At 43.6% G+C, this 25,158-nt stretch overlaps 11 non-coding genes across 11 annotated transcripts; all 11 read left to right on the forward strand.

The window, feature by feature from the left end:
- Window positions 1–5,077: 5,077 nt before the first annotated feature.
- LOC118992124 (small nucleolar RNA SNORD115) lies at window positions 5,078–5,157 on the forward strand. Its single transcript, XR_005067568.1, has one exon. It is a non-coding gene; the product is annotated as a small nucleolar RNA SNORD115 (small nucleolar RNA).
- A 1,707-nt stretch (window positions 5,158–6,864) lies between these two features.
- LOC118992117 (small nucleolar RNA SNORD115) lies at window positions 6,865–6,944 on the forward strand. Its single transcript, XR_005067561.1, has one exon. It is a non-coding gene; the product is annotated as a small nucleolar RNA SNORD115 (small nucleolar RNA).
- A 1,630-nt stretch (window positions 6,945–8,574) lies between these two features.
- LOC118992119 (small nucleolar RNA SNORD115) lies at window positions 8,575–8,654 on the forward strand. Its single transcript, XR_005067563.1, has one exon. It is a non-coding gene; the product is annotated as a small nucleolar RNA SNORD115 (small nucleolar RNA).
- A 1,750-nt stretch (window positions 8,655–10,404) lies between these two features.
- LOC118992121 (small nucleolar RNA SNORD115) lies at window positions 10,405–10,485 on the forward strand. The gene has a single exon (XR_005067565.1). It is a non-coding gene; the product is annotated as a small nucleolar RNA SNORD115 (small nucleolar RNA).
- A 1,663-nt stretch (window positions 10,486–12,148) lies between these two features.
- Window positions 12,149–12,226, forward strand: LOC118992122 (small nucleolar RNA SNORD115). Its single transcript, XR_005067566.1, has one exon. It is a non-coding gene; the product is annotated as a small nucleolar RNA SNORD115 (small nucleolar RNA).
- Window positions 12,227–13,798: 1,572 nt separating this feature from the next.
- On the forward strand, window positions 13,799–13,878 carry LOC118992116 (small nucleolar RNA SNORD115). The gene has a single exon (XR_005067560.1). It is a non-coding gene; the product is annotated as a small nucleolar RNA SNORD115 (small nucleolar RNA).
- A 1,811-nt stretch (window positions 13,879–15,689) lies between these two features.
- Window positions 15,690–15,769, forward strand: LOC118992120 (small nucleolar RNA SNORD115). The gene has a single exon (XR_005067564.1). It is a non-coding gene; the product is annotated as a small nucleolar RNA SNORD115 (small nucleolar RNA).
- Window positions 15,770–17,496: 1,727 nt separating this feature from the next.
- Window positions 17,497–17,577, forward strand: LOC118992115 (small nucleolar RNA SNORD115). The gene has a single exon (XR_005067559.1). It is a non-coding gene; the product is annotated as a small nucleolar RNA SNORD115 (small nucleolar RNA).
- A 1,295-nt stretch (window positions 17,578–18,872) lies between these two features.
- LOC118992125 (small nucleolar RNA SNORD115) lies at window positions 18,873–18,952 on the forward strand. The gene has a single exon (XR_005067569.1). It is a non-coding gene; the product is annotated as a small nucleolar RNA SNORD115 (small nucleolar RNA).
- Window positions 18,953–20,710: 1,758 nt separating this feature from the next.
- On the forward strand, window positions 20,711–20,790 carry LOC118992123 (small nucleolar RNA SNORD115). Its single transcript, XR_005067567.1, has one exon. It is a non-coding gene; the product is annotated as a small nucleolar RNA SNORD115 (small nucleolar RNA).
- Window positions 20,791–22,459: 1,669 nt separating this feature from the next.
- On the forward strand, window positions 22,460–22,539 carry LOC118992118 (small nucleolar RNA SNORD115). The gene has a single exon (XR_005067562.1). It is a non-coding gene; the product is annotated as a small nucleolar RNA SNORD115 (small nucleolar RNA).
- The last annotated feature ends 2,619 nt before the right edge of the window (window positions 22,540–25,158 follow it).

Consider the following 25,158-nt stretch of genomic DNA (forward strand, 5'->3'; position numbering starts at 1 on the left):
TCTCCTTTGCCCACTTAGCATTCCCAGTGCAGAGTCATGGCTCCTAGTATATCTTTCTTTTAAGTAACATTGAAGAAGGCTACTTCCCATGACTGCTGCTGGCCATTCCTAATTTTTGCAGTGTCGCCAGTGTTCCCTGTGCCCCTTGGCTGGGAGTATCTTAGGTCACAGGGCTACTTCAGGACACGGTTGTTTTTCCAGACCTGGGAGTCCCATTCTTCTAGATGCACCAAGACTCCCCAGCAGAAGCCTGGGGTCGTGGCCGAAACACAGAGCACTCAGGGATCAGGCACATAGTTGTGGACAGATTTCTGCCTTGGGGAGAAGTATCATATTTAATACTGCCTTCTGTCCTTAGGTTTATCACCCAGGGGCCCGGTGAGGCTGTGGGTGGTGTCTTCGTGGTGAGGGAGGCAGAGGTCACTTTGAGTCCCACAGTGTCAAGCTGTATAGTGTCTTTGGGTCAGCATGGTGGGACTAGTTGTGACTGGGATATGATGTTGGAAACACTGATGGGTTGCTTCTTGTATGCACCACAACCAGGGACTGAACTGAAAATCCAGGCGTATGCCCTGCCAAGGAATCAGACCAGCAACCTTTTTGCTTTGTGGGTTAACATCCAACCCTCCCTGACCATCACTGGGTAGGGTTTGTAGTACTCATTGTTGACTACTCCCCTTATCCTTTCCTCAGTGACAAGAGCCAGTGGGAAAGGCGACGTTCTGTCCCACACCCCATGGGGCACCATGAAGTCCCCGGTTATCCCACAGTAAATTTGAGACCTTTGGTGCACTTGGGACCCGTGATGAAGGATGCCTCCCCTTGTAAGAGATTTCAGGAGAAGAAATAGGTGTGGGGTTGCTGCACTTTTAAGTGTGGATAAATAGATCTTGTCTTAAAAGATGTAATGCAGAAAAGTACCGCTCAGTAGGATTCCAGGGGGGCCCAGTAGAGGTGACGATCTCAGATCATGGGGGTATTTCATAACTTCATTAGACACAAAGTTTTACTCCTGGTCAGATAATGTCCTGTGGGACACTCTATTCCATCTACATTTGTCTCCAACTGGGCAATGCTTTTATCTGAACCAATTTGGATGCTTGCTTCTCATAATTTTTAAAAATTATATGTCACTTTTTTATCCTGTATGTTCCAGAAAATAAAACTCCCAGGTTATGCACCATTACCTGTATTAAGGCTGCGTCTTGTAATTGAAAAATCCCAAATGAACCTTTGACCTAGTTAAACTTCGGGAATGGAGGTCTATTCTTTCAGATTTGAACCTTATGATGGGCATCTCTCTGTAACTGATGTATATGACATGACCCTTACCAGAATCTAAGCTTGCATGGTTTGAAGTTGACCAAGTTTTATGACTCAGTGGTTTATTTAATTTTTTCAAAGCAGATTTTATTTATTTATTTTTAGAGGAAGGGAAAGAGAGATGGAGGGAAACTTCAGTGTGCACTTGGTCTCACTGGGGACCTGGCCTGCAACCTAGGCCTGTGCTCTGACTGGGTATTGAACCCATGGTGCTTTGGTTCAAAGGCTGGTGCTCAATCCACTGAGCTGCACCAGTCAAGGTTCAGTGCTGTCATTTCTGTGATGTCTTATGTGTTTGGGTCGAATGCTCAAGCAGACAGTTTCAACCCTGTCATATGATTTCAGGTTTTCAATGTGTCACATTTGTGAATCAGTTTTTGACTAGGAATATGTAGGGATCCTTAGAATTGCAGCCATAGGATTGAAATCTGATATTTGTCTGTGGGTGTAAAACTTACTAGAATTAGAAGCTTTCCGGTATTATTTTTCCTATTACTATTATTATTAGAAAGAGTGTCCCTGAGGTTCAGTTTTCCTGTCTGACTGTTGTCTATTCCTGTCATCTTAGAGAAAGATTCCTGAGGAGGCAAACTGGTGATTTCCAAGCCAGGCAAACATATACTACCCTGACTAATTTCACTGAATCTTCCCAAAGCCCATTCCACCTTGGAACAGGGCTTAAGGATGGTACTTCTGGTTAGAAGTTTCAGGATCAAATAGATGCATAAGGAAGCTGGCATGGTTTGGGTCAGGAGATGGGATGCCACAAAAATTTTTCTGACACCCATCATGGCTGCTCTTATCTAGAGCCGATGTAGGACTGTCACAGGCTATGTTAAATACAGCTGTGGAAACAGGAATGACTGAGACCAAAGAACAAGTTGTCATACCAAATTTGGTGAAGAGACTGTGTTACAATAAAAATATCAGATTGGACAGTATTTGCCCTAGTAATTTGGAAAAGGGGGGTAAAAATCAGTCATGACACTAATGGAACTGAAACTACTTTGTCATAGAAACCAACTAATTTTTTTAGTTCATTTTGAAGAACGTTGGTCATATCCTTTTACAATTCCCGCAGTATATGGTGTGAATCCACTGATGCTTTTTTGCAAATGGTAAAATTTCCTTCTTTATACTGGCTGAGTGATGTTCCATTGTTTAGATGCGCCACTTCTTTATCCACTCATGTATTGATGGGCACTTGCCTCCCATACTTTGGTGCTAGTAAATAACAATGTAATGAACATAGGGGCCTGTATTTTTTACAATTGGGTTTTCGGTGTCCTTGGCACCTGGCTAATTGCGTTCTTTTTTATGGGCAGTACCGGTCCTTGAAGTCTTGGCCACGCCCTTCCGTCTCAGGAAATCCGGAGTTTGCCCTATTGGTTAAAATATCCTCAGAAGGAGCAGGGCTTGGGCAAGCCCAGCAAACTGTTTCCGGGCCATACTCGCTCCGCCCCTTCCTGTTAAGGGCAAACCTCGTGCGCCTGCGTGGCCCCAGGGGTTCTTGGGTTTTTCCCAGCCATCTTTGGGCCTGGGTAGGTATTTCCTGCAAGATTGGTGCTTAGAAGCTCTTCGCTTCCTGTCTCTGGGGCCCTCAGGAGTGTGACAGGGCCAAGTCCCTCCACCCCCTGCGGCTTCACTGGGCTGGGTAGCCCCACAGGTAGGTGGGTGCTGTGGTGTTCGCTTGGTGCATTTTCAGGAAGCCGAGGTGCTAGTGCACTCAGCCAGGAAGGAGCGCAAAGCGGCTAGCACCTGCTGTTGTGGTCTCCAAGCGGGCGGCTTCTCTTGGGCCTGTGGTGACGCTGCGCTCCCTTTTTTTGTCGGGGCCCAGATCCTGTGTTGGTGGTTGGGATGAATTCTGGCGCAGTGCCTGGGAGTCAGGGAACCTAGGTGGAGCTGCCTCACGCTCCACATCCAAGGGAAATGTCACAAGGGAGCTCACCTGTGCATGTCCGCGTGGTGTCTTTTCTTGGACTCAGGTTTTTGTTCGTAATACACATATACGTTTGACGTATCATTCTGAGGTGAGGACTAGCTCCTTTTCCACCTGCGCCGCCATCTTGATGGCTTCAACGCATGAATATTTTTTACCATTCCATATATTGCTCTATCTTTAGAGAGGAAGGGAAGGAGATAGGGAGAGAAATATCAATGTATGGTTGTCTCTCATGTGTCCCCTGCTGGAAACTGGCCTGCAACCAAAGCATGTGCCCTGACTGGGAATCAAACCGCGATCCGCCAGTTTACAGGCCCACGCTCAATCCACTGACCTACACCAGCCAGGGCCTTACCATATATTGCTTTTTCATTGCGTTCTTTGTTTCCTTTACTGTGTAGACCAGTTGTGTAGTTTTGGTTTTGGTTTTCTCTCAATAAAAAAAATGCTCCCAGGAGAATGTCAAGGTGATTTTCTCCTATGTTTTCGATTTCAGGTGTTAAACTTGTAACAGACATACAGCCTTTTTTCTTTTTTTTTCCTCCTTTTTTACCACGTTGCTATCCAGTTTCGCAGCACTATTTTTGGAAGAGATGTTCCCTATTTTGTATTCATCGACTCATGGTCCTCTTATTGAAGATTAATTTACTGTGGTTTTGTGGGTTTATTTCCAGGTTCTCTCTTTCACTGGTCTGTCTGTATGCTTGCTTTTTATGCCCGTGTTTTGAGTACTTGGTCATAGGCTGTTTTAGGGCCCCTTTTTTCCTCATGGATGGGGATAAACAAGGCCAGTGTCTCCAACTTCTTGTTTCTCTCATTGTGTCTTACAGTGAGAACATGTTGCAGAGCTGTGGCCATGCCCTTCATATTGAAGGGAGTGGATATCTTTTGTGTAGGATAGGAACAAGGGGCTACATAAAAAACTAAGTAGGGTGCTACCTTTCAGGCAATAACGATGTTTGATTGCTGTTCTAACCCCAGCGTGATTCAGGCTAAACTTAATTACTGACTCTTTAACCACGGGACCTGAAAACTCAAAAGGTTTAGTTCCCTTTCTGTAGTGACTTGGACTCCAAGAGGGAAATCTCTTTTTCTATTCGAACCTGAGTGAGTGGCAAATTGAGTTTGTGCACACTGGTACTAATAATTCTCATGTGCTTCTTGGACGGGTATCATGGTCAGTGTCAGAATGTCACGAAACCTTGTGTGAAAATGGACTATGCAGGTGGAATTCATTTATTGAAGTGCAGCAATATTTTGGTGCTTAGGTTGTGGCTTGAAGGTTTTTATGCTGTGTGGGTTTAACTGTAAATAAAACAAGTGAACAAATAGGAGGTGTCCAGATAACTGTGTTCCATTTAGGAAATTGTGTGTGACTTCTTGGTGTCCTTTTTTGATTTACTCGAGTATAGGGGTCACCTAGTATTTTGTATGTGCCCCATTGTTTTAAAGCTGTGAAGAAGCAGTATGTATGTAATGAGCATAATGAATATGTATACATTCATTCATTCATGCTTTGATTCAGTCATTCATCTTTGGAATGATCTTTACCACAGAAAAGAGCAACATGTATTAGCTTTAGTTCTCAGTATTATCAGAATACATGTTTCTGACAGCTGTTTATCTCCTCTTTTTCCAGGTCATTTCCCAAAAGGTTTTCTTTGACCTAGAGCCTCCCTAGGTCTGCATGTTGGTGTTCTTCTAGAATTGGGAATAGGCAATCTCAAGCCCATCTTGGTGTCTTCATACCCAGGACCATCTCTGGTGAGTGTGCACATGTGCAGGTGTATAGGTTCCTTCGTGTGCCTCCATGTGTCAATGATAAGAACTCACATGGTCCTGAAGGAGAGGATGACTTAAAAATCATGCTCAATATGTTCACGCTGCGGCCCAGTGTAGGTGATAAATCTTATGTCACTATGATGGGGAGAATAATTTCTGAGGTAGCAATTTGAAGAGGTAGTTTGTTGTGCCTCTACCCAATTGTTCCAGTGAACACGGCCCATTTGAGTTCATAGGCTGGGTTTGTGCTCCCTTGCTCATCATGAAAAGCTGTACAAAAGGTCAGTCTTTCCAACCACTTGTTTCTCTCATTGTGTCTTGCAGGGAGACCTTGGGAAAGGTGGTCACCGTGGCCTTTGTTAGATGTGAGTGGGATCTTTGTCTTGGCTGGAAATGAGAGACAACTTGAAATAAAAGGCAAGCTTGATTTTTTAGGCAGTAAAGATATACTTCGGTGCTGCTTTAATGTCGGTATTAAAGCCGGATGAATTTTTACAACTTTGTTTTAGGACTAGGACCTTGAAACTCCTAAGGTGTCTTTCCTATTTATAAGGCTGGACTCCACGGGGCCACTCTTTTTTTCCATGGGACCCTGAATAAGTGTGTTGTCTATTACATTTCTGCTTCTTACCCATAAACCTCATATGCTTACTGGATGATTATTATCTTGATTAGTGTTGAAATTTCAGCAAATTTGTGTAAAAGTAACCATGCCCAGGAGTCTACAGTTTGAGGGGCCACAGTGCAGTTTTCCTGTGGGTCTTCACTGGCAGTCACTGTTGGGATTCGGACTTGAGTAGTGTAGCTTCAATAAACAGTAAGGCTTTTACCATGTCCATTGACGCATTTGTGGGCTTCGTAAATTGTGTTGTCCTTGAATGGATCTTTGAGCCTTTGTGCTTCACCAAAATTAGGGGGCTGGTTTGCCATTGATAGTGTTACCTCTCCAGTTAGGTTGCCGTACATTACATCATGCTGGATAGGTTTCCACATTTCACAGTGGATGCTGGGCACCATGTTGAGAATATTTCAAAATCCCTGACTTTGCTTGACTTCAGTTTACACAAAAGTGAATCTTCCATTCGTGTGTCATTGTGGACACTTGTGCATGGCTTCTGTGGTCACATACAAAAGGGACCTTTGAAGTTGAACGTCATAGCTGGTGCTTTGGCTCCCATTTGCAAATACCCACGTTGGGAGAGGTTTGCCTAGAATATAGTAAACGAGACACTCGGGTAGTGTCCTGATATCCGTGTTCCCCAGAACAAGAGGTGTGAGACTTCATGTTCTTGTGGCCAAGTACTCTGTGATCTTTCCTGACGAACAGGCTTCACCCAGTATGTTCCCTAGAGTATTTTTTCACACCAGGGACGTGGAGAATGCCTTTTGTCTTCACCTTTCATGACCCATGGTATGTGTTTTTATAGTGAATCTGAGGGGTTTTTTTTTCTTTGCATGATTTCCTTAAAGTTGTTGAGCTTTCACTTGGTTCTTATTCTATTATTTACTTAGCTACTTAGGCAGTCATTTTTTCAATGATCATTAGCACAGAAAGGAGCAACATTCATTGGCTTCAGTGCCAAAGGCACAGAATATATTGAGTTGAGATAGCTGCCTTTTGTTTTTTCAGGTCACTTTTTAAACGAAGACTTCTGTTTGCCCTTGACTTGCGGACCCACTCTCTGTGAGGCTTCTTTCTTCCAGAACTGGACACGTGCAGATCTCAGTCCTCCTTGGTGTCCTGAGATCCAGGAACACCTGAGATCCGGTGAGCGTGTGCATGTGCAAGTGTACAGATGCCTGCATGTGCCTGCGTTGGGTCAATGATGAGAACTCATATGGTCCTGAAGGAGAGGATGACTTAAAAATCATGCTCAATATGTTCACGCTGAGGCCCATTGTAGGTGACAGTTGTTGTAACTGCGAAGAATGTTATTTTTGGAGGCACCATTTTCTTAAGGGAAACACACATGACTGCACCCCATCACTTCCCTGTGAACATGGCCTTCTGTAGTCATAGGCTGTAATGGTGCATCCTTGTGCCTCATGGAAGGGCATGCAGGGGCCAGACCTTCCAACTCTTTATTTCTCTCATTGCATCTTGCAGGGAGACCTTGTTACAAAGCGGTGGTGTGCCTCAATGTTCAAGGCGAGTGGGTGTCTCATCTTGGATAGAGCCCAGGGACAACCTGAAAGTAAGTGGAAAACTGCCTTTCTGGCAGTAAAGACTTCTGTGTGCTGCCTTACTCGTCAGCGATAATTTATGCTGCTTTTGAAAAGCCTGGGAGCACTTCGACATTTAAAACTCAAAAAATTTCCATCTTTTCTATAATGAACCAACCCCACTCCAATGGAGCTAATTTTTTTGCAGCATCCTGAACCAATTGTGTATATCTAGATACGAGCAATTCTATACCCTTTCTCAAATTGTTGATCTCGTTAAATGCATGTAGTTTCAGCAAAGCCACAGTGCTTCACTGTGTGTACTACGCAGCTGTGGGACTTTTGAGAATTTGATGTTGGTGTATTCTCTTTCTTTGTTGACCTCATACGCATCCTTGAAGACAGGCTGCTGATGTGTTGTTGGTAGTTCTCCTCTCCAGTCAGCACTGTCCTGAGCAATTCCAGAGAGGAATATGCAGTCACACAGTGTGGAGAATGTTTCAGAATCACAGTATCTTCAGTTGTATCTTCAGTTTGACAAAAAATAGGCATTCAGTTGCTTATCTGGTGAGGAGATACTTGCCTGGCTTCTTGAGGCAGGTGGTCTTCTATGAAAGGGAATTTTCAAGTGCAAGTTCATAGCTACTGTTTAGGCTGTGGCTTGAAAGTGTCTGTGGTGGGTGGGGTTTGATTAGAATATAGCCAGTGTGCAGAATGGGAGGTGTCCTGATATCACTGTGCCCCAGAGTAAATTGTGTGAGGTCTCATGAGTCATTCTGGGTTCTACCCTGAGCAATAAGGCTCACCCAGTGTTGTGGGACAACCCAGTGTTCTAATGCTAGAGGTGAGCCTTTTGTGTGCATTGTCATGTTTGATGACAAGTGGTGTGACAAGTCCTATGACAAAATCATAGGACTGACTTTATCTGGTGTGTGTTACTCAGTCCATGTTCAGTCTCTTTAGGCTCATTTCATTATCTTATTTTCCATCCCTTCCTCTCTCCTTGCCTCCCTCTCTATCTCCCTTCATTCCTCCCTTTGTTTTTCCTCCCTTGTACATTCATTTTTTCATTATTTTATTTTGGAACATTCATTACTGTAGAAAGGAACAACATGCATTTGTTCAGTCTGAAGAATGAAGGAATATGTGATTTACTCCACTGCCTTAATCTTCTTTCTCCAGGCCAAGTTCCCAAAGAAGACTTTTAAATTGGCCTATAGTTTCCAGGGTGCTCTCTGTCAGGATTGTTCATCATTGGAAGGGTGCAGCTCTCAAGTCCCACTTGGTGTCCTCAGATCCAGGACACATCTCTGGTGAGTATACTGATCGTTCAGTTATACACATACCTGCAAACTATCTTAACTGGGTCAGTGATGAGAACTCATATTGCCCTGAAGGAGAGGATGACTTAAAAATCATGCTCAATATGTTCACGCTGAGGCCCTGTGTATGCGACAGTCTTGTGGCCCCTTGATGGGGAGAGTGATTTTGGAGGCAGTAGTTTCATGAGGGAATCCCTCGTGCTTGCACCTGGGTACTTCCCCGAAAACATGGCCTGCTGTGCTCGTAGGCTTTGATTGTGCCCCTCATTCAATTCGGAAGGCCACAGATGAGGCCAGTCTCTCCAACTCTTTTTGTTGACATTGTGTCTTGCAGTGAGATCTTGTTGCTGATTGGTGCTCATGGCCATAATGTTGAAGGTGAGTGGATGTCTGTTTTGAGACCAGGAACAACATGAAAGTGGGAGGCTGGCTTTCAGGCAGGCAGTTAAGAGATTCTTCTGTGCTGCCGTCACCTGTAGAGTTGATGCAAGCTCAATTTTGTGTCTGTCAGTCTTTATGCGTGAGACCTTAAAACTCCAAAGATTTCCTTCCTCTTCGTAATGAATTAGAGTCTTTATTTTTCTGTGTGAACATTAGCAAGTATCATTTCAGTTGGTACACAGCCTGATACTCAGAATTCCCATATCATTAATGGGTGATAAATACCATCACCACTGTTGGAATTTCACAGAACCTTGTATAAAAATTGATTATTGTGGTGGCATCCAGAAATTGAAGTACAGCAAAAATACTATTTTCCTATGTGCCTTCACTGCTCAGCACTCTTGTGTTTTCATCCGACTACGAGCTTTGACAAACAAGAAGGCTACACCTTGTCCATTGCAAGAATTATAGGCTTCTCAAAATGTGGTTTTATAGAATCTCATTGTCCTCATATGCTTCACCAAAATCAGTCCTTTGCTGTTTCTTTAATGATACATGATAAACATGCAGATTTTCACAAACAGTGATAGACACAAGGTGGAGACTAATTAAAAGCCACTGTAGTATCTTCACTTGTACTTCAGTTCAATCAAATTCAGGCACCCAGTTAGTTGTGTTTCCAGTGAGGAGACACTTGCATGGCCTGTGTTGAGGTATAGAAGGAAACTTCATAGCAAGTTCATAGCTTCTGCATATGCTCTGAGCTATGTGCTTTTCTTTGGCTTGAAAGCTCCGTGCTGGGTGGGGTTAGTGTAGATAGATAGATAGATAGATAGATGTGCATAGGACCAAAATGGGAGATGTCCAGAAATCTTTCATCCATAGAGTAAACTGTGTGGGGCATCACAGTGTAATTCCATGCCCTACCATGAGCTAGTGGGTCTCGTCTGGTGTTTGGTGTGTGATCTTTTATTTCGCCATCAGGGTGGAGCAGACTGCCCTGTCTCCAGGTTTCTTTACCAATGTCATGTGTTTGTATACTGGGACACACGAGGCTGGGCTTTGTGTTTTTTTGTACATTCCTTGTATCAACATCGTTGATCCTTTCATGGGGTCCTGTCTGTATTCTGCTGTTTGTTTATTTATTTATTTATTTATATACGTATTTACTCATTCTTTCATTCATTTGTTGTTTTTTCAAATGATTTTTTTTGCTCAGAAAGGACCAGCATGCATTAAGTACAGTTGCAGGATTGATGGAATAGCAATAGTTTAGACAATGTCTTTTCTCTTTCTCCGGGTTATTTTTCAAAGAAAAAAAAATATTTTCATTTTACATAGTCCAATTTTGCCTCTCTTTCATTTCAGGCTTCCTCCAGAACTGGACATGTGGAGGTTCGAAGCCCACCACGGCACCCCGAGTTCCGGTACCAATCTCTGGTGAGCACACAATGTGCAGGTGGGGAGTGTCAGAGAAGTGCCTCCGTTGGGTCAATGATGAGAACTCATATGGTCCTGAAGGAGAGGATGACTTAAAAAATCATGCTCAATATGTTCACGCTGAGGCCCAGTGTAGGTGACAGTCATGTGGGACCTTGATGGGGAGAGTGATTTCTCAAGGCAGCCTTTTCTTGAGAGAATCCCACATTTCTGCACCCCATCACTTCCCTGAGAACAGGGCCTGCTGTCATCATAGGCCCTGACCATGACCTGTTGTTTGTTACTGAAGGATGTACTGTGGCCAGTCTTTCCAACTCCTTGTTTCTCCAATTGTGTCTTGCAGGGAAAACATGGGCAATGTGGTAGCCGTAGACTTTGTGTTGAAGGTGAGTAGTGTCTCGTCTTGGAGGAGACCAGAGACAGCAAAGTATGCAGAAGGGTTGCTGTCAGGCAGTAAAGCATTTATGTGCTGCTTTAACCTGCGTGTTCACAGGCTAGTTTTTTACAGTTTGAGGTTTGGGAATGAGACCTTCAAACGACAGTGGTGTCCTTCCTGTTTGTAATACTGGAATCTAACGGGACCGTTTCCTTTTTTAATGAGACCCCGAACAAGTGTGATGTCAGTTGTGTCCTCCCTTGTTAACCCATAACCCTCAGGCTGACTGGATGATTAATATCTTTGTTAATCATCCATTTGGTGAAATTCAGTAGTGTTCGAATTTCACCCAACCTTTGTTTAGAAAATAACAATGCCATGGAGTCCGGCACAACATTTTCCCATAGGTTTTCATTGACAAGTAGTGTAGAGTTGTGGGCTAGATAATGTAGCTTCCACAAAATAATAGTGCATCACCATATCAGTTGAGAGATTTGTGAGCTTTTGTAAATTTGTGTTTGACTGGTTCTTAAACCTCTTGTGTTTCAACAAAATGAGGCTGCTGATGTGCCATTGAATGTGCCATTTGCCCTTTATTGCACCAGATAGAAAGCTGCATTTGCTGAAAACTGGGAATAAAGATGCTGTTTAGGGTAGCTGAAAATAAATCACTGCTGTATCACCTCATCTTGCACAAGAATGAGGCAGCCAGTACGTCCCATGAAGAAACACTTGCTTTTTCTTCTTGGGAGGTATGGTCAGATATGAAAGGGAAGTTCCAAGTGCAAGTTCATAGCTGGTCCTTAGGCCCCACATAGAAAGTTTCCATGTTTGGAAGGGTTTGCTAGAATACAGCACATAATCAAAATCTGAGGAGTCCAGATTTCTTGGCTTCCCTAGAGTAAATGTCTGTGAGTTCAAGGTGTCATTCTGTGGTTGGCCCTGAGCAATATGGCTCACCCAGTGTTTTGTCTTGAGTATTGGTTTTTACTCTGGGGATGGGAGACTATGCATTGTCTTCAGCTTTTTGCCCAGTGCTATGTGGTGTTTTGTAGTGAGAATCATAGGAGTTGTTTTTGTGTGTGTGCTTCAGCGAACATTCTTGAGACTTTCATTGGGTTTGCTTGCTCTCTCTTTCATCCTTCCTCTCTTCATCTCTTTTCATTCCTTCATACATTTTTTTGAAGGACTAGTACCACAAATAGGAGCACCATGTATTAGCTTCAGTCTTTATCGGACAGAATAAAGAGTTTAGAGGTTTGATTTTCTTCTCTTTCTCTAGGTCACCTTTTAAGAGAAGATTTTTTTAGCCTAGTGTTCCCAAGGCGCTCTCACTGTCTTTAAGAGAGATGAAGGGAAACATGGCTGGTGAGTATATAAATGTGTAGTTGGACCGATGCATCCAAAATTTCTATTGGGTCAATGATGAGAACTTCAGTCTTGAAGAGAGGTGATGACTGAAAAATTATACTTAAAATGTTCACGCTGAGGCCCACTGAAGGTGACATCTCGTGGTACTATGATGGGGAGCGTTGTTTTCCTCCAGAGAGGTGGTTGATTTTCTGAGAAATATCCATGTGCCTCTACGCCATCACTTCCACATGTACAAGCGTGCCATGCCCCTTGTTCCTCGTGGAAGGCTTACTTTAGGCCACTAATTAGAACATTTTTTTTCTATTGTCTCTTTCAGGGAGACCGTGGGCAAGGAGGTGATCATGGCCTTGATGTTGAAGGTGAGTGGATTTCTGTTGTGTTGGATGGAGCAAAGGACAGCATGAAAGGGATTGGGGGCTGTCTTTCAGTCATAAACCAGTGTGCTGCCTGAAACCACAGCACTGATGCAGGAGAGATTTTATGACTGTCAGCCTTGAGCAATGGAGCCTGAAAACTGAAAAGACTCCCTGTCAGTAATGTTTCAGACTGTATGAGGGCTGATTTTATTTTCTTTGGGTTCCTGAGCAACTGTTGTGTCGGTTGGTGCACAGCTTGTTACCCCCAATTCCTGCATTCTAAGGCCCGGTAAACATGTGGTGAGTGGTGGAAATTGATCAACCTTTGTGTGAACAGGAGCATGGCAGTGGAATCCAGAGGCTGAAATGCAGCAGTGATTTTCCTTGGGTTTTTCATTGAGGGAACTGTTGATGTTTGAGTGAATGTTTGATTTCACTTCGTCTTTGCCCTCAGTACTTCACCAAAATCAGCTCACTGTTGTGTTGGTGATAGCATTTCCTCTGCAGGTTGCATTTCCCTGAATGCCACCAGCTCAAACTCCATATATACCCCAAGGGTGTTGGGTATGAGGTAGAGAAGATTTGAAAATCATGTTGTGTCTTAACTTTGTGTTCATTTGACCAAAGTGAGGCCTCTAGTCTGGTATCCATTGAAGAAACACTTGCATTGCTTCTTGGGGGGATGTGGTCAGAAATGCAAAGGAACTTTGAATTGTAAGTTTAACTCAGATTAGTTTGTACGTTGGCAGTGTCCTTTGTGTGCGGGTTCTGCCTAGAATATAACAAGGAGCAAAATGGAAGGGGTTCCACAGAGTAAACCATGTGACTTCATGATGTCACTCTGGTTCACCCAGGGCAAGCGACTGCCCATAGTGTTTTCTCTGACCCATTGTTTGAAGGGCAGGATGAGCAGTATGCATTGTCTTCACCTGTCTTGGCTCATACTGTGTGTTATTGTAGTGAAATATGTGAGAATGAATTCGTATCTGTGTTTCAGTCAATTGTGCTGCGTCTCTCCTTGTGCAGTTTAACATTCACTGATTCATTCATTGAGTTTTTATTCGTTACCACAAAAGGAAACGACATTCACTAGCTTCCGAGCAACAGTGAAGGAAGAGGTGATTTACACAGCTGTTCAATGCTCTTTCTCCAGGTCGAGTTCCCATGAAAGATTGTCATTTGCTGTAGAGCATTTTCGACTCTGCATGCCACCCTTCTTCCAGAACTGGACACTTGCAGACCCCACCTAGCCCTCCTTCTCGTCCTCATTTCCAAGAACCATGTCTGGTGAGTGTGGGCATGTGCCAGTGTACAAATGTGTGTGTGTGCCTCTGTTGGGTCAATGATGAGAACTCATATTGCCCTGAAGGAGAGGATGACTTAAAAATCATGCTCAATATGTTCACGCTGAGGCCCATTGTAGGCGACAGTTTTGTGACCCTCCAAAGTGGTGGGAAATTTTCTGAGAAGAAGTTCCATGCCTCTACCCCATCACCACCATGTGTATGTGGCCTGCTGTGGTTGTAGCCTTTGACGCTGCTCCTCATGCATCACAGAAGGCCAAACATGGGACCAGTTTTTTCAACTGTTTATTTTGTTCATCATGTCTTACAGAGAGACTGCGGTGGACCTGGTGGCCGTGGCCTTTATGTTGAAGGTGAGTGGGATCTTGTCTTTGATGGACACGACTTGAAAGTGAGGGGAAGCTTGTTGTCAGGCAGCAACGGTTTGTGTGCTGCTTCGCTCTCAGCACTGAAGGAGGCTTAATTTTTTGAGTGTGAGTTCTAGGTATCAGTCCTTAAAAAAGCAAAGTTGCCTTTCCTGTTTGTGAGTGTAGGCTCTTACAGGGTTTGTTTCCTTCTTTGTGGGACCCTGAACAAGGGTGAGGTCAGCTTGTTCACAGCTTGGTAGCCATACTTCTAGTGTGCTTAATGGATATTCAGTGTCTTAATTACTTTGGAATGCTACCAGAAGTTTGTAAAAAATAACAGTTCTCCTGGAGTCTATAGGCTGAAGTGCCACAGTGATATTTTCCCATGGATCTTCATTGTCAGACACTGTTCAGTTTGGGGCTAAATTACAAAGCTTCAATGAAACAGTAAGACCTCACCATGTCCACTGAGAGATTCGTGGGCTTCTGTAAATTTGGTTGTGATCGATTGGTTCTTCTACTTACTATGCTTCATCACAATCAGGTCAGTGATGTCTGAGGCAAGTGTTTCATTGGGGGAACCCACATGCATCCCACCCCATTATGTCAGAATTGCTATGTTCTGTTGGTCCTCTGGTGCTTCCCCAAAATAGGCTGGCTGGGTGCTGTTGATAGTGCTCCCTCTAGTCAGCTTTGTCCTGAACGATGCTCAGTCTGTGGAGTTCCATCTCGAGTGTTAGGTACGATGTTGAGAATATATAAAAATCAAAGTCGTGTCTTCAATTTGACTCTATATGGCTACAGTGAGGCATGCAGTTATGTGTCCAGTGAGGACACAGTTGCATGGCTTCGTGGGGAATGTGGTCACATACGAAAGGGAACTATGAAGTGCAAATTCGCAGCTCATGCTTACACTTTGGGATGTAATTTTCCACAGTGCATGGGGTTTGACTAGTTTAAAATACAGCAAGTGAGCCACATGACAGGTGACTAGATATCTGTGTTTCCTGGAGTAACTTGTGTGTGACTTCTTGGTGTCATTCTGTGTTACCCTGAGCATTAAGGCTCCCCCATTGTTTGTTGTGAGACCCATTGTTCTAACTTCAGGAATGAACAGTGTTCATTGTCTTCATCTTGGTCACATGTGCCCTGTGTTACCATAGTGGAATTTGGACGACCGGCACTTATATTTCTGTTCCTCAGTCCACATTGCTGATGCACTGGGTCATTGGTTTAGTTCTGAGTTATTTATTCACTCCTTCAGTCATTCATTCGTTCTGTCATTAATTTATTTACTTTTGGAATGATTATCACCACAGATAGGAGCAAAACTATTAGGTTGAGTCCCAATATTGATGGGATAAATAGTTCATGTGGACATCATTCTTTTCAGTTTCAGGTTATGTTCCTGAAATAAATTTTCATTTGGACCAAACATACCTGGCTTTCTGTGTTGGGCTTCTTCCAGAATTGCAGAGTGTAGATTTCAAGCCCACCTTGGCATCCTTGAGTCCAGGGAACTTCTCTGGTGAGTATGTGTGCGCAGACACACTCGTGGCTGCAAAGTACATTTGTTGGGTCAATGATGAGAACTCTCATGGTCCTGAAGGAGAGGATGACTTAAAAATCATGCTCAATATGTTCACGCTGAGGCCCAGTGTAGGTGACAGTCTTCGGCAGCACACTGGGGACTGTGATTTTTAGAGGCAGCATTTTGTTGACAGAATTCCTTGCGTCTCTATCCCATTGCTGCCCTGAGAACATGGCCTGAAGTGGTCATAGTGTCTCTATCCCATTGCTGCCATGAGAACATGGCCTGAAGTTGTCATAGACTACAATGGTGTGTCCCTGTTTGTCACGGAAGGCTGTACATGAGGCCAGGCTTTGCAACTGCTGCTTCTCTCATTGTTTCTTGCAGGGAGATTGTGGCCAAGGTGGTGGTCGTGGCCTTTGTGTTGAAGGTGGATGGAGACGAGAGACAGCATGACAGCGATGGTAAACTTCTTCTCAAGCAATAAAAATACTTGTGCACTGCTTACTTACCTCCTTTGTATTGAAGCAGGCTAAATTTTTTACAACTTCGAGTTTTACAAATTGTACCTTTAACTCGAGGTGGGTTTTCTTGTAACGCTGGGCTCTTGGGGGCCGCTTTCTTTTCCATGGGACCCTGAATAAGGCGATGTCAGCTATATCCCAGGTTCTTACCCATAATTCTCATATGCTTACTTGGTGATCAATATCTTTTTTTTGTTTTGCAATTTCACCAACTCTGTGTGAAAAATAATTGCCATGGAAGTGCAGCAGTGATGGTTTCCCGTGGGTCTTCATTGGCACACAGTGTTGAGTTTGGAGGCAAACTATGCACCTTCTACAAAATGACGCTTCACCTTATTCCAGGGACTTCTGTAAACCTGGCTTATCTGGATTGTTTCTGTGACCCTTTGTGCTTCCTCCAAATCTGGTGCTATTGATGGTGTTTACTCTCTGAGTAGGTTGTCCTAAACCATGATAGGTAGACATCTGCATTTTCAGAATGGGGGGTGGGAACCATGTTGAGAATAGTTCAAAATCACTGTTGCAGCGTTACTTGGTTATTTCACCACAGTATCGGAGTAGGTATGTCATCACGGAGGAAGCAGTGTCATGGTCACTTGGTTGCAGTGCTCATGCCAGAAAGGGATCTTTGAAGTGCAAGTCTGCAGCTGGTGCTTAGGCTCTGGCTTGAAAATGTGGTGGTGGGTTTGCCTAAAATAAGCAAGTGCACAGAATGGGAGGTGTCCACATATGGGTTCCCTAATTTAAATAGTGGGTGTCGTCACACCATTTTTGGTTTACCTGGGATAACTAGGCTAGCCCTGTGTTTTTTCATTGAGCTACTATTTCAGCGTCAGATGAGCCACACCCATGGTATTCACCACCATGATGAACGCTGTGTTGGTGGAGAATTACAGGACTGTTTTTATTGTGTGTGCTCTTTCATCAGTGTTAAGAGCCTTTTTCGGCTTATTTCATCATTTTATCTCCTGTCTTTCATTTGTTTCTTTCTCATTTTTTTCTTCCTTCATTGAGTCTTCCTTTATTTATGCGTAATCTATTTGTTAGTTGACGTTGAATGATTATTACCATGTAAAAGACCAACTTTATTAGCTTCAGTCCTAATAATGACAATAAGGACTTTAGATGGCTGTCTTTCTCTTTTTCAGGTCATTTTCCCAAAACAGAGATTTGTTTGGCCTAGAGTTACCAGTTTGCTCTGTGTCAGACATCTTCCAGAATTGGAGAAGTACAGATTTCAAGTCTTCCTCGGTGTCCTTCATTCCAGGAAACACTGCTGGTGAGCATGGGATACGCAGGCTTACAGTTGTCAGGAAAATACCTGCATTGGGTCAATGATGAGAACTCATACTGTGTTGAAGAGAGATGATGACTTAAAAATCATGCTCATCAGAATTGCCCTGAGGCCCAGAGTAGGTGACACTTATGTGGCACCATGATGGGGACTGATTGCTGGAGGTGGCAGTTTCCTGAGGGAATCCCTCGTGCCTCCATTGCATCACTTAGCTATGAATGCTGCCGTCTCGTCCTCGTAGGCTTTACCGGTGCCCCCTTGTGTCTCACAGAAGGCCGTGCGGGGGCCAGACTTTCCAACTCTGTTTCTCTCATTGTGTCTTGCAGTGAGACGATGGGACACGTGGTACCGGTGGCCTTTATGTAGAAGGTGAGTGGGGTCTTTGTCTTGGAGGCCAGAGAAAACTAAAAGGAAGGAAAAGCTTGTAGTCCGGCCATAAATGCTTTTGTGCTCATGTTTGTCCTCGTTACTGAAGGTGGCTGAATTCTTAATGACTGTCAGTTTTTGGTATGGGAGCTTCAGACTCCAAAGGTGTCCTTCCTGTTGCTTAATACTGGAGTGTAAGGGAGCCTCTTTCTTTGTCCACTGAAGAAGTCATATCAGTTGTGTCCCAGCTTGTTAGACGGCACCCTCACTTGCTCACTGGGTGACCAGTGCCTGTGAGTGCGGGGTGGCTCCAACCCTTTGTGTAAAACAAAATCACTCTGGTGGGGCCCAGTGGCAGAAGTGATGCAGTATTTTTGGCTGGAGGTTTTTCAGAAAGCTGTGTAGAATTTTGGAGTAAATACTGAAGCTTCAACAGAATGGTAAGACTGCACCATGTCCATTGACAGATTCATGGGCTTTTGTAAATTTGGTTGTTACCATATGGTTCTTTCACCTTTGCTCAGTCCCCAAAATGTGGTTGCCAATAAGCCATTGGTAGTGTTTCGTCTCCAGTTAGGTTGGTTTAAATTGTGGTATGTAGTTGGTGGAAAGCTTGATGTTCCGAATATTTAAAAAACACTGCTATATCTTTACTTTTTGACTTCATTTTACACCAGAAAACAACACCCAGTTGTGTCTGTTAAAGAAATGCATGCTTTGTCTTTTGGAGGGTGTATTTCCATTTTTTAATGATCTATTTCTTTATTGATTGATTTTCAAATAGTTGTTATCACAAAAAAGAGAAGTATGCATTAGCTCAGTCCCAAGAGTGATGTAATACATGATTTAGACAGGTTTTTCTCCTCTTTCTCTAGGTCACTTTCCTTAAAAGGCTTTCGTTTGGCCTACAACTCTCAGGTGTTCTATGGTGAGCTTCTTCCAGGACTGGACACACACAGATCCCAGCCCTGCTTGGTGTCCTCAGGTGGGGGATCATGTGTGGTGAGCGTGTGCATGTGCCTCTGTTGGGTTAATGATGAGAACTGGTTAATGATGAGAACTCATGTGGCCCTGAAGGAGAGGATGACTTAAAAGTCATGCTTATTATGTTCACGCTGAGGCCCAGTGTTGGCTCCAGTTTTTAGCACAGTGATGGGGACTGTGACTTTTGGAAGCAGAATTTTGCTCAGGGAATCTCAATTGTGCCCGCACCCCATCCCTTCCCTGTAAACTCGACCTGCTCGTGTCCCTAAGCTATGAGGGTGCCACGTTGATTGTCACTGAAGAGCAGAGTAAGAAGCTAATTTTTTCCAACTTTTTGTTTCATTCTATATTGCAGGCAGACCAAGTGGCAAGGTGTTGGCTTTGGTCTTAATGTTGAAGGTGAGTGGGCATGTGTTTTCTTTCATGTTTGGAGACCAGGGACAATGTGAAAGTCAGTGGAAGGCTGCCTTGCAGACCCTATGACATTTTCCAGCTGCTTTAAACCTTCATTCTCATGCAGAATATTTTTACTGTCAGTGTTTGGGACTAAAACTCTAAAACTAAGAGATTTTCTTTGTATAATAAATTTATGTGTAATAAATTTGAGTAAGACTGTGAAATTTTTATTTTTGATGGGGTCGTGAGCAAGTGTTCTGTCAGTTTGTGCCCAGCCTGATACCACAATCTCACATGCTAGATGGATGACAATATCATGGTCAGTGTTGGAATCTCACAAAACATTTGTGTAACAGTGACCATGACAATGGCATTTAGAGACTGACATGAAAACAGTTTTTTCCCCACTGGTCTTTGATGCCAGTTGGAAAAGTGTTGACTTTAGGGCTGACTGAGTGTGAGTGTGTTCCGGACATTAAGGCGTCACCACATCCATGTCCAGATTCATGGCCTTAAGGAATTAATGGTGAGGTTCGATTGGTCTTTTTGACCTTTTGCCCTTCACTAGAAATAGGCAGGTTGTTTGCCATTGGTAGAGCTTCCCACCAATAGGGTGGGCCTGACCCAGGATGTCTGGCCTGCAGCCGGCAAGCCACCCGCAACTCAGGATGGCTATGAATGTGGCCCAATACAAGTTGTAACTCTACTTCAAACGGTATCAATTTTGTGATTTTTGTCCTAGTGTATTTAGTGTGTGGCTTATGACAGCTTTTCTTCCAGTGTGGCCCAAAGACGTCAAAACATGGACACTCCCCACAGGATGCTTCATAAACATCTGAATCAGCACAGACATTGAGAGGCACGGCCTTGGGCATTTTTTTCAATATCACTGTGGTAGAATCACTTTTACTGCAGAGAACCCAATTGATGTGTCCAGTCAGTGTCCAGTGAGGAATCAGTTGCATGGTTCTCACGACAAAAGGGAACATGGAAGTACAAGTTCATAGTGTGTACTTAGGTTCCTACGTGAGTTTTTGTTGTGGGTGGGTTCATCTACAATACAGGAAGCGAGCACAGTGGGAGGTGTCCCAATACCTGTGTTCCCCACAGTAAATTTTGTGTGGCTTTAAGGTGTCATTCTGTGGCCTACCCTGAGCAGTAGTGTTTGCTGAGTGTTTTGAGTGTGACTCATTGTTTATTATCCATCATTCTTTCTTTGTAGGCATGATCATTATCATGGAAACCAAGTGTACATTAGTTTGGTCACAGATTGATGGAATAAATAGTTCAGGTGGCTGTCTTTTCTTCTCTTTCTTCAGATCATTTATCTTCCGCCCCCCCAAAAGATTTTTGCTCTTGTCCTTCCTGACTACTCGACATGAGGCTTCTTCCAGACCTGAAAACGTGCAGATCCCAGCCTCCTCTGGGTCCTCCCCTTCAGGAACCATCTCTGGTGAGCGTGTGCATGTGCAGGTGCACAGATGTCTTCATGTGCCTGCGTTGGGTCGATGATGAGAACTCTTGTTGCCCTGAAGGAGATGATAGCTTAAAACTCATGCTCAATTCGATTACGCTGAGGCCCAATGGAAGTGACAGTCTTGTGGCACCATTTTGGGCAGTGTCATTTCCCGCAAAGATGTGGGATTTGGGTTCCTGAGACAAGTAGTTTCATGAGGGAACCCCACATGCCTGTACCTGATTTACTCCCCATGAACACAGCCACCTAGTGGTCATGGGCTTTCATGGTGCCCCCTTGTTCCTCACAAAAGGTCATGTCAAGGCAAATCTTTCCAACTCCTTGTTTTTCTCCTCCTTGTGTCTTGCAGACAGACCATGTGGCAAGGTGGTAGCCGTGGCCTTAATGTTCTAGGTGAGTGGATGTGTTGTGTCTTTAGTGGAGACCAGAGGCAACATGAAACTACGTGGGTGGCTTGCTTTTTTGGGAGCGAAGTCATTTGGTGCCATTAACCCTCTTTCACCCCTGTGCTCAGGGGTGAGAGCTTTAAGTCACCAAGGATTTCCTTTCTGTCTGTAATGAATTGGACTCTGAGGGGCCTAATTCCATTTTCCATAGTGTCCTGAGCAAGAGTCACCTCAGTTGGTGGGTGAACAAGCTTTTTAGTTGTGATTGTCATGTCCTTAATGGCTAATAAATACAATGGTCATTGCTGGAATTTCACAAACCTTTCTGTTAAAAATGACCAAACTGGAGATGGCCAGCTATTGAAATGCAGCAATGTTCTTTTCCATGGGCCTTCATCGCATCCCTGCTTTGTTTGGGGGTAACTGAATATGAGCTTTGACAAAACCATAGGATTGACTATGGTCGCTGAGAGAATGGTGGGCTTCTGACAGTTGGTTTTCGATTGGTTCTTTGGTGTCTTTTGCCTCTGCCAATGAAGCCCACTGCTGCGCCCCTGCTGGTGTTTCCTCCCTGGGTGAGGTCGGTTGCCCTGAACGGTGCTGGGGGGAGATACCCTTGGCTAAACCCTGAGAAGCGTGATGTTGAGAATATTAGAAAGTCAGAGGGTGACTTCACTGGGAGGCTCCAGTTTATCCAGTGAGGAGACACTTGCAAAGCTGATTGGGGGATGTGGAGAACTTTGAAGTCCACGCTCATAGCTGGTGGTTAGGCCCCAACTTGGAGGTTTCCATGGTGCCTAGGCTTTTCCTAGAATAATGTAGCATGTGAGTACAGTGTGAGGTCCCTGTGTCTCTGTTCCCCTGAGGAAATTGTGTGACTTCCTGGTGTCCTGTGGTTTACCCTGTGCAATAATGTTGCCCAGTGTTTGTAGTGTGACCCATTTTAAGGCTAGGGATGAGCAGTGTGCCTTATCTTCACTGTTCAGGACCACTGTTGTGTGCCTTTCCAGTGAAAGTCCTAGAAGTGTTTTTGCTCTGAGTTCTTGTAACCATTGCCGAGCCTTTTGTTGGTTCATTTACTTTTTCTGTTACTCGTTAATTCCTTTGGAATGATTGTTAACCCTGTACAGGAGAGAAATACATTAGCCTTAGTCTTAAGAATGAGGGAGTAAATAGTTTGGACAGCTGACTTAATTGTTTTTCTACAGGTCATGCACTCCAAAGACACTTTCGTTTGGCCTATAGCTCCCAGGTGCTTCATGTTGGGTTTTTTCCATAACTGGACACGTGCAGATTGAAGCCCGGCTTCTGGTGATCTCAGTTCCAGGACACGTCTCTGGTGAGTGTGCACATGTGCAGGTGTACAGATGCCTGCATGTGCCTGCGCTGGGTCAATGATGAGAACTCATATGGTCCTGAAGGAGAGGATGACTTAAAAATCATGCTCAATATGTTCACGCTGAGGCCCAGAGTAGGTGACAATTTTGTGGCACCATGATGGGGAGAGTGATTTCCCTGCAGGAAGTTGGGCAGTTTTCTGAGTAAAAACCATGTGTTTCCACCCCATTGCTTCCCTGTTTCTTAGGACATGTGCTCATGGTCATAGACTTTGGTGCCTTGTTGTTTGTCATGGAAGGACATATTGCAATCCAGTGTTTCCAACTCTGTTTTTCCCATTGTGTCTTACAGGCAAATTATGGGCAAGGTGGTGGCCGTGGCCTCTGTGTTGAAGGTGAGCGCGTGTTGACCAGTGATGATAGGAGAGTATGCGGGGGCTGGCTCTCAGACTCTGACACTTTCAGCCTGCCTTAAACCTCTGTATTGATGTAGAATAAATATTTTAGCTGTTAGAGACTGAGACAGTAAAGCTCAAAGATTGCCTTCTTTCTGTACTAAGTCAGAGAATAAATGGGGTAATGCTTTCTGATGGGATCCTGAGTGAGTGTCATGTGAGTTGTACCCCAGACTTTTGATCACCGTCTCATGTGCTGGGTAGATGATAAGTATCAGGGTCAGTGTTGGAGTTTCAGAAACCTCTGCGTGAAAATGGCCATGAGGTATCCAGACATTGAAGGGCTGCATTGACTTTTCCCATGGGCCTTTGTTGCCCAGCACCTTTGGGTTCTGGGCTGATGGAATGGGCGCTGTGGGAATCAGGTCAGGCTTCACCTCATTTATGGATACTATCCCGGGCTTTAGTGATTGTGGTGGGTTCCATTGATGCTTGAACCCCTTGAGTTTGACTGAAAACAGGCTGCTGGTGTGCTATTGATAGTGTTCCCCGCCCGTCAGTTTGCTCTAAACAATGCTGAATAGAAATCCACATTTGCCCAAACCGTGAAAGGAGCAATGTTGGGCATATTGGAAAACCACTGCTGTGTCTTCACTTTTCCTTGAATTTTCACCAGAATGTTCAGTTGTGTACCTGGTGAGGACACACTTGCATTACTCCTTACGCGATGTGGTCAGATACAGAATGTAACTTTGAATTGCAAGGGTATATTTGTTATTTTGGCTCTGGCTTGCCTGTTTCTGTGGTGGGCAGGGTCTGCCTAGAAAATACCAAATGAGCACAGGGGAGGTGTCCACATACCTGTGTTCCCCAGAGTAAATTGGGTGTGACTCCATGGTGTCCTCCTGTGGTTCTTAAGAGTTTTTTGTAACTTGTAAAGATACAGCTTTTTCTGTATTTCTTCTTTTGATTTCACACATTTCTGCTGTGGTCATTGTATTTTTTTTAATTTAACTTTGCATTTACTTTTGTTTATTTTAGTTTATTTAGTTGAAACATTGGGTTGTTGGTTTGAGGGGGGTTTTTTGGTTCGTTTTGTGATGGAAGTAGCTGTTACTATCAACTTCATTTTGGAACATTTTTGCTTCATCTCATGGTGTTTGGTATTTCGTATTTTCTACATAGTTTTTATTTGTTCTTCAGTTGTGTGTTTACCAGCACAGTGTTCAATCTCCACATGTTTGTGAATATTTTAGTTTTTATTTTGGAACTCCCTTTTTTATTTTAGACCTTTATGTTCATAAATGATGCTGTATACAACTAAAGTTCTGAAAATTTGTTAGTGCTTGCTTTGTCAGCCAGCCTGAGAGTTATTCTGTAAAGTGTTCCTTGTGCACGTGGGAAGAACGTGTCATTTATTTGGTATATCTACAGAAATGGACACACATGTACGTGTAGACTTAAATACTTATTTTGTAAAGTCCATCTCATCTAGTGTGTCATTCAATCCCAGTGTCCCTGCTGGGTTTTTTTGCTGGGTAAGCTGTAATGTGGATGGGAGTGACATGTCAGATGCTTGATGTCAGCATGCTTCTGTCTGTCCTTTCCTCTAGATCTATTGATTTGTTTCTCCATCAGTTAGATGCTTCTGTGTCGGATAAATATTTACTAATGTTGTCTCTTGGTAGTAGATTCATTTATTCATCGACATGTAATTCGGTTGTCTCCTATTGCAGTGTGTGCTGCATCGTGTATTTTGTCTGCTGTAAGTCTTGCCACCCCCAATTTTTTTTTATTCCCATTAGCATGAATATGTTTTTCTGTCTTTTCTCTTCTGGTCCGGGTGTGTCTGTGTCTAAAGAGAGTCGTTCGCAGGCTGCGTATAGATAGTAGATAAGGTTTTTAATCCATCCATTCACTCTCTGCCTTTTGATTGTAGAATTTAGGTGATTCATGTTTAAAGTGATAATAGGTATGTATTTATGGAAATTTTGACAGCTCTTTGTGGATGTGTTGTAGATCTCTTTATTTTTCTTCCCCATTGTCTTTCTTTGCAGTTGGATGGCTTTTTTAGTGGTGTGCTTGGATTCCTTTCTCGTTATCTTTTGTGTATCTCCTTTAGGGTTCACTCTGTGGTTACCTCAGGGTTTACATGTAGTAGTCTATTACCATCTTAACAAATTAACAAAGTTCATAACAAATTAGTAACTTCTCTTTCTAATTCTCTTTTTTGGAAAAGAAACATATGTTGTACAATGGTAATAAGGACCAGGTTTCCTAAAAAGTCCAGATAGTTGGGAGTGTTTGAAGGCTAATGAAAGCAAAAATTTGTGAAATGAAATTGGTTTGTATGTT

The sequence above is a fragment of the Sturnira hondurensis genome, unplaced genomic scaffold, assembly GCF_014824575.4.
Source record: "Sturnira hondurensis isolate 20B ecotype Veracruz unplaced genomic scaffold, ASM1482457v3 Scaffold0007865, whole genome shotgun sequence".
In the NCBI taxonomy this organism is placed as follows: domain Eukaryota; kingdom Metazoa; phylum Chordata; class Mammalia; order Chiroptera; family Phyllostomidae; genus Sturnira; species Sturnira hondurensis.